We start from the raw sequence: 12,000 nt of genomic DNA, 5'->3' as shown, positions 1-12,000 counted from the left end.
AGAAAGTTCGCTAGCTCCGATATGGCCCCTTAACCCCTTAGACTCTGCCTCTCAAATGAACATGCAGATAGAACCAAATAGTGAAATAAATAAAAACAAGTTATGGGGAGGCAATATGTGTGAGGAAAACTAAAGTGTACAAGTGTGTTTGTGTGGGCAAGTGTGTGTTTGCATCAATGGTGCAATCCAGTTGGCATGCGTCGGTTGACACACGCCTCATCGTAGGACAGCTTTTCCCAAAAGCGACTGAAACCCTCATGCTTCTGCAGAATCCCCACTGTGACCTGTATATTAAGAATGCAAACAGATGTTGCATCGACTGCAAAATGTACACATCTATAACACATAAAAAAATCCAATACCACATTTAATTACCTCTCAGAAAATAACTTCTGTAATGAAGTAGAAGTGTGTGTCAGCGTCAAAGTCCTTGTCCAGCTTACAATGACCCTGTTATCTTCCTTATGAGGGCCTCGTGGAACTTGGAGACTGCAGGATTAGCAAACTTCGAGCCTTCTTGTCTCATCCTTAATGATCATGAAGGATCCAGCCACTTGCTCATCTAGTCATTTGTGACTGTGCCGTCGGAAAGCTCTCGGTATGCAATGTAATAGTTACAGTAAGTGGAAGGATACTATTAGTCATGTGAATTGTACGCAAATTGTAGTTGAGAGACTCATCAAGACAATCAAAATAATTTCTTCAAACAAGAAAATTACCTCAAGGTCTTCAGCACACACACTCTGGCTCCCGAGTGGCGCAGCGGTCTAAGGCACTGCATCTCAGTGCTAGAGGCATCACTACAGACACCCTGGTTCGAATCCAGGCTGTATCACAACTGGCTGTGATTGGGAGTCCCATAGGGCGGCGCATAATTGGCCCAGCGTCGTCTGGGTTTGGCCCCAAAACCTTGGCGTTGATGCCCTCATCACAGATTTTTTATTTTACCTTTATTTAACTAGACAAGTCAGTTAAGAAAAAGTTATTATTTACAATGACGGCCTGGAAAGTACCATATAAGAAAGATGAATGTATGGTCATGTCTGATCTTTAATTGCTAATTATTGTAACGAACTCGTTAAGATTTTGCAGAAGTCATGGAACTAACATTTTAGATTACGAGTTTTGTTTAGCAGTTCTGGTGTAGACTGATTCAGGTTGTGTGTGATAGGATGAGATAAGGTGGGTGATTGGTATGTCCATATTTAGGAGACTTTACACAAAATTCTAGCGTCCAATTAGATTTCCATGTTTATTTAGCAGATAACAGATTAGAATTTTAAGTTTGTTCTTGTTGATGTATGAAAGCAAGGAGTTTACACTGTTGTATGATGATGGCCTATTGCTGAGTGTAACGTCTACCACAGGCGTTCACAGGGAGGGCTGGATGACGGTCGGACACTGTTGTTCTCATAAAGCCAGTATAAGCAGGAGCATAAGCTTTGTCTCTTATCAGCCCTTCAGCTCCAATGGAAACTATGTACACATCCTATTATATTGCATAGTATCTCTATCATCATACTGTACTACTTCCTCTGGGGATAAAACTAAATGACAACCTTAAATTTGCATGTCACAAAGACAGTTCTCTGTGTGTCCGACTTCCTTCTCTACTCCCTCCTATCTCTTTTGCTCTCTCAGTTTTTGAAAATACCAAATACCTGATAACATAAAAAAATTTATGTATAGTTTAGTGTGTTCCCATGTCACATCTATCCCAAACAAGGAATGGCATTTAGGCGTTTAAATATAACATGACATAAAACAGAGCAAAACATTTATTATCTGCCCCCCCATCCCCCGTCAGTATGAATTCAATATTTAGGAAGTCAATCACCCATACTCACTGTCAGTATAATGTAATAATTTAGGAAGTAGACAACCCATATTAGGAAATCCCTGTGTGTGTGACTTCTCGTCTTCGTTATCCCCACTAAACTAACAGTGTGTGGGTGGGCGTTCATTCAGAATGGTATTTTCCACCCACCCACCGGTCGCCGAGCCACAGTGCATCACTCTGACGCATGCAAGGTCTTCACTCGCCTCCCCACATAAATGCGTGGCATTACCTCCAGAGGAAGCCACAGCCCGCCACTGACTACCATTGATCCAACCAGAGATGTTACACCCATCAGTGCTAAAATGTCACAGGGCACGTAATTGGGAAGAAAGAGGAAACAGTTTGAAGCAGTCAGAGCCTGTTATCAGTCTAATTACAGCAGGAGGAGAGTCGTGATGGTAGGTAAAGAACAAGATCTGTCGAAGAGAATTAAACTACGTAAAATTAGCTACAGTGTAGCGACTCTATGTTTCCCGTGCTTTGTTTGACCTGTGACAGTACTGATGCAACCTCTTTCGCTTTCTCTCTGTCTCTTTCAATTCAATTCAAAGGGCTTTACTGGAATGGGAAACTTATTTTTACATTGCCAAAGCAAGTGAAATAAACAATCACAAATGAATAGCTAACATTAAACTCACAAAAGAGAAATATGTTTGAAATATTATATTATTAATTATGTATAGTGTTGTTGCAATGTGCAAATGGTAAAAGTACAAATGGCAAGGGCAAATAAATAAACAGATAAATATAGTTTTATTTACTTTGGTGTTTGTGCTCCACTGGTTGCCCTTTTCTTATCGCAACAGGTGACACATTTGCTCTGATGATTACACACGGCGGTATTTCACTTAACAGCTAACATATACAGCAACTTATCAATATTTGTTTATTGTTCAAATAATTTTTGGGTCATTGTAATCCCAGGGAAATATAACTCTTTCTCTCACGCTCTCCCTCTCGCCCTCGTTCTCCTTCCTGTTTGTACAGGTGTGATCTGTTTTGTTGTTCCTCTCCTCCACCTGTTGTCAGTTATTATTATGTTGTCTCATAAAACACCTCGATGAGAGATATCTTCTCTCTTAGTTGTTGTTCACACAGAAAGGTATGAAGGAGTGTCAATATCTGACAACTGCTTGCAAGACCTAGAAGTATACAACAGAGATGACTTTGTCTGAATATAAACGTGTACAGTGGCTTGCAAAAGAATTCACCCCCCTTGGCATTTTTCCTATTTTGTTGCCTTACAACCTGGAATTAAAATTGATTTTGGGGGGGTTTATATAAAAAAAACGGAAAACTTGAGCATGCATAACTATTCACCCCCCTGAAGTCAATACTTTCTAGAGACACCTTTTGCAGCAATTACAGCTGCAAGTCACTTGGAGTATGTCTCTATAAGCATGGTACATCTAGCCACTGGGATTTTGCCCATTCTTCAAGGCAAAACTGCTCCAGCTCCTTCAAGTTGGATGGGTTTCGCTGGTGTAGAGCAATCTTTAAGTCATACCACAGATTCTCAATTGAATTGAGTTCTGGGCTAGGCCATTCCAAGACATTTAAATGTTTCCCCTTAACTTTTTATTGATAGGGGGCAGCATTTTCACTTTGGATGAATAGCGTGCCCAAATTGAACTGCTTCCTACTCTGTCCCACATGCTAATATATGCATATTATTATTACTATTGGATAGAAAACACTCTGAAGTTTCTAAAACTGTTTGAATTATGTCTGTGAGTATAACAGAAGTCATATGGCAGGCAAACTTCCAAACAGGAAGTGGAAATTCTGAGGCTGGTCGATATTCAACTGATCGCCTGTTCAAATCTCAGTAAGATATGAACCTGTTTGCACTTCCTACGCCTTCCACTAGATGTCAACAGTCTGTAGAACGTTGAATGAAGCTTATACTGTGTTGTGGGGCCGTATGAGAGGGGAATGAGTCAGTGGTCTGGCAAATTGCCAGTTCCTGGTCATGCGCATTCCTCATGATATCGCCTTGCCTAACTTCTACAGACACGAAGGAATGCTCCGGTTGGAACTTTATTGGATATATATGATAACAACATCCTGAAGATTGATTCTCTATTTAGTTTGACCAGTTTATTCTACCTGTTATATAACTTTTTGAAGTTTTCGTCCAACGTTCGCCTGGACCGGCGCGAGCGTTTGGATATGTTTACTAAACGTGCTAGCAAAAGTAGCTACTTGGCCATAAATTCATTTTCCAATGGCTTCCTCAGGCTGTGACCAGGCTTTAGACATAGTTTCAGTCTTTTATTTTGAAAAATGAGCGAGATTTTTCAAAAGTAGTCAGGTGTCCTCTGATTAGTTCCTGCGCGCTCTCCATTTTCTTTCTCTCTTTAATTGAATAGGTTACGGTCCGGTTGAAATATTATCGATTATGTTTGTTCTCTCTCCCGGATCCGGGATCCTCCTCATCAAAAAAGCTGACTAGCATAGCCTAGCCTAACGGGACAGGGATATCATATAATATAATTTTCATGAAATCACAAGTCCAATACAGCAAATGAAAGATAAACATCTTGTGAATCCAGCCATCATTTCCGATTTTTAAAATGTTTTACAGCGAAAACACAATATGTATTTCTATTAGCTAACCACAATAGCCAAAGACTCAACCGCATATTTTCACCATGTTTCTACCGCATAGGTAGCTATCACAAAACCGACCAAATAGAGATATAATTAGTCACTAACCAAGAAACAACTTCATCAGATGACAGTCTTATAACATGTTATACAATAAATTTATGTTTTGTTCGAAAATGTGCGTATTTGAGGTATAAATCATAGTTTTACATTGCAGCTACCATCAAAAATATCACCAAAGCAGCCAGAATAATTACAGAGAGCAACGTGAAATACCTAAATACTCATCATAAAACATTTATGAAAAATACATGGTGTACAGCAAATGAAAGATAAACATCTTGTGAATCCAGCCAATATTTCCGATTTTTTAAGTGTTTTACAGCGAAAACACAATACAGCATTATATTAGCTTACCACAATAGCCAAACACACAAACGCATTTATTCACCGCATAGATAGCATTCGCAAAAACCAGCAAAAGATATAAAATTAATCACTAACCTTGAACAACTTCATCAGATAACAGTCTTATAACATCAGGTTATACAATACACTTATGTTTTCTTCGAAAATGTGCATATTTAGAGCTGCAAACCGTGGTTATACATTGTGAAAATGTAGCAACATTTCCCCAGAATGTCAGGAGCTATTTTGGACACTCACCTAATCTGACCAAAGAACTCATCATAAACTTTACTAAAAAACACATGTTGTACAGCAAATGAAAGATACACTGGTTCTTAAAAACAACCTGAGGATTGATTCCTCAGGACCGGAACGAGGCTGTAGTTTTCTCAGCATAACGCGCAACCCAAATGACGTTTTTTTGTTATAAAAGTAATATTTATCGAACAAAAATAACATTTATTGTGTAACTGGGAGTCTCGTGAGTGCAAACATCCGAAGATTATCAAAGGTAAATGATTAATTTTATTGCTTTTCTGACTTTTGTGACCATGCTAATTTGGGGCTAGCTGTTCTAGCATTGATTGATACACTCACAAAAGCTTGGATTTCTTTCTCTGTAAAGCATATTTTCAAAATCTGACACGATAGGTGGATTAACAACAAGCTAAGCTGTGTTTTGGTATATTTCACTTGTGATTGCATGATTATAAAAAATTTTAGTAATATTTTGCGCCCTGCAATTCAGCGGTTGTTTAGGAAAATGATCCCGTAAAAGGGATCTGTAGCGGAGAGAAGTTAATGCAACCGCTGTGTCAGATTTAAAAAAAGCTTTAACGAAAAAGCACACCATGCAATAATCTGAGTACAGCGCTCAGAGCCCAATCAACCCAAAGAGATATCCGCCATGTTGGAGTCAACATAAGTCAGAAATAGTATTATAATTATTCACTTACCATTGATGATCTTCATCAGAATTCACTCCCAGGAATCCCAGTTCCACAATAAATGTTTGATTTGTTCCATAAAGTCCATCACTTATGTCCAAACACCTCCTTTTGTTCACGCGTTTAGTACACAATCCAAACTGACGACGCGCTGGCAGGCCCAGGCGAAAGTTCAGACGAAAAGTCATATTACAGACCGTAGAAACATGTCAAACTAAGTATAGAATCAATCTTTAGGATGTTTTTATCATAAATCTTCAATAATGTTCCAACCGGAGAATTCCTTTGTCTTCAGAAATGCTATGAAACGCAAGCTACCTCTCATATGAATGCGCATGACCAACTCATGGCACTCTGCCAGACCTCTGACTCAATCCCCTCTCATTCCCCCCTCCTTTGTAGTAGAAGCATCAAACAAGGTTCTATAGACTGTTGACATCTAGTGGAAGCCTTAGGAAGTGCAACATGACCCCATTTCCACTGTATCTTGGATAGGCAAAGAGTTGAAACACTACAAACCTCAGATTTCCCACTTCCTGGTTGGATTTTTTTCTCTCAGGTTTTTGCCTGCCATATGAGTTCTGTTATACTCACAGACATCATTCAAACAGTTTTAGAAACTTCAGAGTGTTTTCTTTCCAAATCTACTAATTATATGCATATTCTAGCTTTTAGGACAGAGTAGCAGGCAGTTTACTCTGGGCACCTTTTTATCCAAGCTACTCAATACTGTCCCCCTGTCCCAAAGAAGTTAAGGGTACCAAACGGTCAATTAAATCTATCCCAATCAGCATCCGTTCGGTGTCAATGCTAGTCACGTACACAGGGTGGATCAGTGACGCTCTTTCGAAGTTGAGTTTAAGTAGGAGTCGCTTGGTTAGGGGGGAGGTAGCTTGAGTGAAACCTCAAAGATTCTTGTCGCAACCTTCCGTTTTCAACCAACGAGGTCCACTGGGTCCACTGCCCTTTTTAGTTCATCCAGCAAAGTTTCAGATATGAGGGAAATTGTCGAACCCGAATCTATCAGAGCATCTCAAGTCAAAGGTATGGCCTGTTCGAGTTGGTTTTTCTCGTCATATCCCCAACAAATTGGAGTGGGTTGGAAGAACAGAGCGGATTGTTATCTGTGTTGATTTTCGAGACAGATAACCCGCCTTTGTGACCCAGTGGATCCTCTATCGGAATGGGAGAGGAATCATCTTACCATTCATCTTACCATGTGCGTCTCCACATCTGTATCAAAGTCGGTAGACAAAACCTGCGGGCTTGTGTCTAGAACGAGCGGTCCCTCGACAGGGATTTGAGTGAGTGCGGGGGTAATAGGAATGTTGACGTTCTCGCGAATTTCGGCTGACTTGGTCTCAAACAATTTTACGCCTAGTCACGATGACTTATCCTTGTCCTCTTCCTCAAATTTATTCTGCTGCAGTACATCTCAGAGCTTCTATATTGTTTCGGTTAGCGTTTAGATCGTTGTTGAACACTTTGTTGCCCTTGTTACACTTGTTACACTTGTTACCCTTGTGTCCTGACTGTTTGTGAGGGTTAGGTGCAGGGACGTAGTGGCCAGGTCAATCTCTACGGGACCTGTTAGGTTGGGGACATTCATCATAGCTATTGTTACTGCGGTGGTTATAGGTGTGGTGGTTACTTGGTAGCCACCCCCTTAGTGGGGGGTGGCTACCAAGTATCTTTCACCGCACCTGTACCTGATGCTGCACCTTCCAATTGGAGTGATTATTCCCGCCCAAGCTCGAAAACCGAGCTGTCAAGGCTCTTAGCCCGTCTTGCTTTTGATGCATCAAAAGCGGCGCTTGCAAGCTCTCAGAGTGTCGAGATCGGCAAACCAACGTGGGCAGTAGGGCACATGTAGTTGCTAAAGTTGGGAGACATGTTTGACAGAAACAGTTGTTTGAATGGTAATAGATCTTCCATTCCTGTTTCAGTGAGCATGCCAAAGTAAGCTGAACGAAGCCTATGATAGTAGGCTTGTGGGTGTTCATTTCGAGCTTGTTGGATATTGTTAGCAAACGAGCTGTCGTGTTTGCGAGTCACAGAACCACTGAATTCTATTTTAACTTCTTATGGCTGCAAGGGGCAGTATTGAGTAGCCAGTTAAATCGTGCCCATTTCAAACGGCCTCGTACTCAATTCTTGCTCGTACAATATGCATATTATTATTACTATTGGATAGAAAACACTCTCTAGTTTCTAAAACCGTTTGAATTATTTCTCTGAGTGAAACAGAACTCATTCTGCAGCACATTTCCTGACCAGGAAGTGGAATGTCAGAAATCGATGCTCTGTTCAACTTCCTGCCTATACATGGGCATGATACGTAAGAGTCTACGTACACTTCATACACCTTCCCCTGGTTGTCAAGAGGCGGTGAGAGAAGAAATTTCGTGTTTATCTTGGTCTGAGGTGGAATTAAAGCTCTTTGTATGACGTGACCGTCCATTTCCTGTTTCTGGAGCGCGCGAAAGGGGACATGGATTTGCCTTCTGTTTAGCTGTCGTTATGGACGACTAATATCTCCGGTTTAGATTTTATTTGATACATGTGACCATATCATCGTAAAGTATGTTTTTTCAATATAGTTTAATCAGATTATTGAATTTTTTTCGGGAGTTTTGCCGTGTTCCGTTCTCTGACTTTGTTGACGTTGGAGAGATCCGTGCCACTTGGCAAGTGCCCATGCTAAATCAAGAGGGAAATTTGCCGTTCCAGATCCAAACAACGACTGTTCTGGACAAAGGACACCTTGTCCAACATTCTGACGGAAGATCACCAAAAGTAAGAAACATTTTATGATGCTATTTCTAATATCTGTCGTGCATGTGAACTGGTCGTCGGCGCCCAAGTGTTTCTGGCTATTGTGGCTACGCTAATATAACGCTATATTGTGTTTTCGCTGTAAAACACTTGATAAATCGGAAATATTGTCTGGAATCACAAGATGCCTGTCTTTCAATTGCTGTACACTATGTATTTTTCAGAAATGTTTTATGATGAGTATTTAGTTATTTGGCGTTGGTGTCTGTAATTTTTCTGTCTGCTTTCGGTGCAATTTCTGACTGTAGCTGCAATGTAAACTATGATTTATACCTGAAATATGCACATTTTTCTAACAAAACATATGCTATACAATAAATATGTTATCAGACTGTCATCTGATGAAGTTGTTTCTTGGTTAGTGGCTATTTATATCTTTATTTGGTCGAATTTGTGATAGCTACTGATGGAGTAAAAAACTGATGGAGTAAGAAAAGTGGTGTCTTTTGCTAACGTGGTTAGCTAATAGATTTACATATTGTGTCTTCCCTGTAAAACATTTTAAAAATCGGACATGTTGGCTTGATTCACAAGATGTGTACCTTTCATATGCTGTATTTGACTTGTTAATGTGTGAAAGTTAAATATTTTAAAAAAATATCTTTTGAATTTTGCGCCCTGCACTTTGAGCTGGCTGTTGTCATAAGTGTACCGACGTCGGGCTTGCACGCCAAACAGGTTAAAAACCGTGGCAAGTTTAGCGTATTCGTTTTGCACGTGTTGCTCTTGTAGACAAATGAACCTTGTCACGTGTCTGTTGGATGTTAGCTTCAACAGGTAGAGCCTGTCGGCATTCGTAGCGTTTGGGTGGCCATCCAAGGCGTCCTCTATGTCTGCTAAGAATGTCTCAGTGTCGTTTGGCTTTCCTGGAACGGGGTCAAAGAGGCGGAAGTTTTTGATGATTTTGTCAAGGCGATCCCCGCCAAGTGCACGGGGAGCATCTGCACCCTCCCATGGGGAATTGTGGGCCGAAAGGCCAAGAGGAAAAGTCAAGCTGTGGTTGTGTTGGCGATGAGGTGCCATGTCACTATGGGCCGAATGGACAAGAGGAAAAGGCTGAAATCTCCTGTCATCTACCATCCCTCGTTCCTTCCCCTTTGTTAGCTTAGCATCCCTTTGTTAGCTTAGCATCTGGTGCAATGCTTAGCTTCACTTGTGCGGGATTTCCACATCCGAGCACGAGGAAAGTTCCCTCCAACAAGGGAACAGGCTTACTAAATTACGTCTCACGTTCAACCCGTGAGCTCTTCACATTACCAAAACGCGAGAGGTAGAGAGATAATGACTTCGCTTCGGTCAAACAAATATATCTACTCAAGTTCGCGTAATGGCCGGCTCATATGTCCTCTGCTCTAGGAATTGCTTATGACCGAGTCTAATCGCTCCTGAAAGCGATAGACAGAAATAACACTACATTGGGCCCAAATAGTATTTTTCTCAGAATGCCTGCATCAGCTGGTACATATGGTCTAGCTCGTAGCATTCAGTAAATCCCCCTCACACACTGACTTTCATCAGATATACAACACAGGGGTGGTTTCCTCCCTACCAGTAACTGGGTGAAAAGGAAAACCACACACACTCCCCTCTCAATAATAATCCTGCCTTTAGCTATTATTGGTATATATATATCTTGCTACACGATTGGTATGGAACTAACCCAAAAGTGTGGCCTAGTTTTATCTTAGTTTCCTCACAGGGGTGCATTTGAAGTTGGAAGTTTACATACACTTAGGTTGGAGTCATTAAAATGAGTTTTTCAACCACTCCACAAATTTCGTGTTAACAAACTATAGTTTTGGCAAGTCGGTTAGGACATCTACTTTGTGAATGACACAAGTAATTTTTCCAACAATTGTTTACAAACTGATTATTTCACTTAGAATTACCTGTATCACAATTCCAGTGGTTCAGAAGTTTATATACTGTACACTGAGTTGACTGTGACTTTAAACAGCTTGGAAAATTCTAGAAAATGATGTCATGGCTTTAGAAGCTTCTGATAGGCTAATTGACATAATTTGAGTCAATTGGAGGTGTACCTGTGGATGTCTTTCAATGCCTACATTCAAACTCAGTGCCTCTTTGCTTGACATCATGGAAAAATCTAAAGAAATCAGCCAAGACCTCAGAAAAAAATTGTAGACCTCCACAAGTTTGGTTCATCCTTGGGAGCAATTTCCAAATGCCTGAAGGTACCACGTTCATTTGTACAAACAATAGTACGCAAGTATAATCACCATGGGACCACGCAGCCGTCATACCGTTCAGGAAGGAGACGCGTTCTGTCTCCTAGAGATGAACATACTTTGGTGTAAAAAGTGCAAATCAATCCCAGATAAACAGGAAAGGACCTTGTGAAGATGATGGAGGAAACGGGTACAAAAGTATCTATATCCACAGTAAAATGAGTCCTATAATAGACATAACCTGAAAGGCCGCTCAGCAAGGAAGAAGCCACTGCTTCAAAACCGCCATAAAAAAACAGACTACGTTTTGCAACTGCACATGGGGACAAAGATCGTACTTTTTTGAGAAATGTCCTCTGGTCTGATGAAACAAAAATAGAACTCTTTGGCCAAATTGACCATCGTTATGTTTGGAGGGAAAAGGGGGAGGCTTGCAAGCCAAAGAACACCATCCCAACCGTGAAGCATGGGGGTGGCAGCATCATGTTGTGGGGGTGTTTTGCTGCAGGAGGGACTGGTGCACTTCACAAAATAGATGGCATCATGAGGGAGGAAAATTATGTGGATATATTGAAGCAACATCTCAAGACATCAGTCAGGAAGTTAAAGCTTGGTCGCAAATGGGTCTTCCAAATGGACAATGACTCCAAGCATATTTCCAAAATTGTGGCAAAATGGCTTAAGGACAACAAAGTCAAGGTACTAGAGTGGCCATCACAAAGCCCTGACCTCAATCCCATAGAACATTTGTGATCAGAACTGAAAAAGCATGTGCGAGCAAGGAGGCCTACAAACCTGACTCAGTTACAACCGCTCTGTCAGGAGCAATTGGCCAAAATTCACCCAACTTATTGTGGGAAGCTTGTGGAAGGCTACCCAAAAAGTTTGACCTAATTTAAACAATTTAATGTCAATGTTACCAAATACAAATTGAGTGTATGTAAACTTCTGACCCATTGGGAATGTGATGAAAGAAATAAAAGCTGGAATAAATAATTATCTCTACTGTTATTCTGACATTTAACATTCTTAAAATAAAGTGGTGATCCTAACTGACCTTAAACAGGGATTTTTTACTGGGATTAAATGTCAGGAATTATGAAAAACTGAGGTTAAATGTATTTGGCCAACGTGTATGTGAACTTCCGACTTCAACTGTATACAGTATGTC

The 12,000-nt window shown here is 40.6% G+C and overlaps 1 protein-coding gene across 1 annotated transcript in view; it reads left to right on the top strand.

Moving 5' to 3' along the window:
- The first annotated feature begins 2,109 nt into the window (after nt 1–2,109).
- The window catches only part of LOC120051874 (regulator of G-protein signaling 8-like), a 33,772-nt gene continuing 23,881 nt past the window's right edge, over nt 2,110–12,000 (top strand). The window contains exon 1 of the mRNA XM_038998757.1: nt 2,110–2,238. The gene's annotated coding sequence lies outside the window, so the exon portion shown is untranslated. The remainder of the gene's footprint in view (nt 2,239–12,000) is intronic.

The sequence above is a fragment of the Salvelinus namaycush genome, chromosome 8 (genome assembly GCF_016432855.1).
Source record: "Salvelinus namaycush isolate Seneca chromosome 8, SaNama_1.0, whole genome shotgun sequence".
NCBI classification, from domain to species: Eukaryota; Metazoa; Chordata; class Actinopteri; order Salmoniformes; family Salmonidae; genus Salvelinus; species Salvelinus namaycush.
The sequence above is the reverse complement of the archived record's forward strand: the minus strand, read 5'-3'. Positions and strand labels throughout refer to the sequence as shown.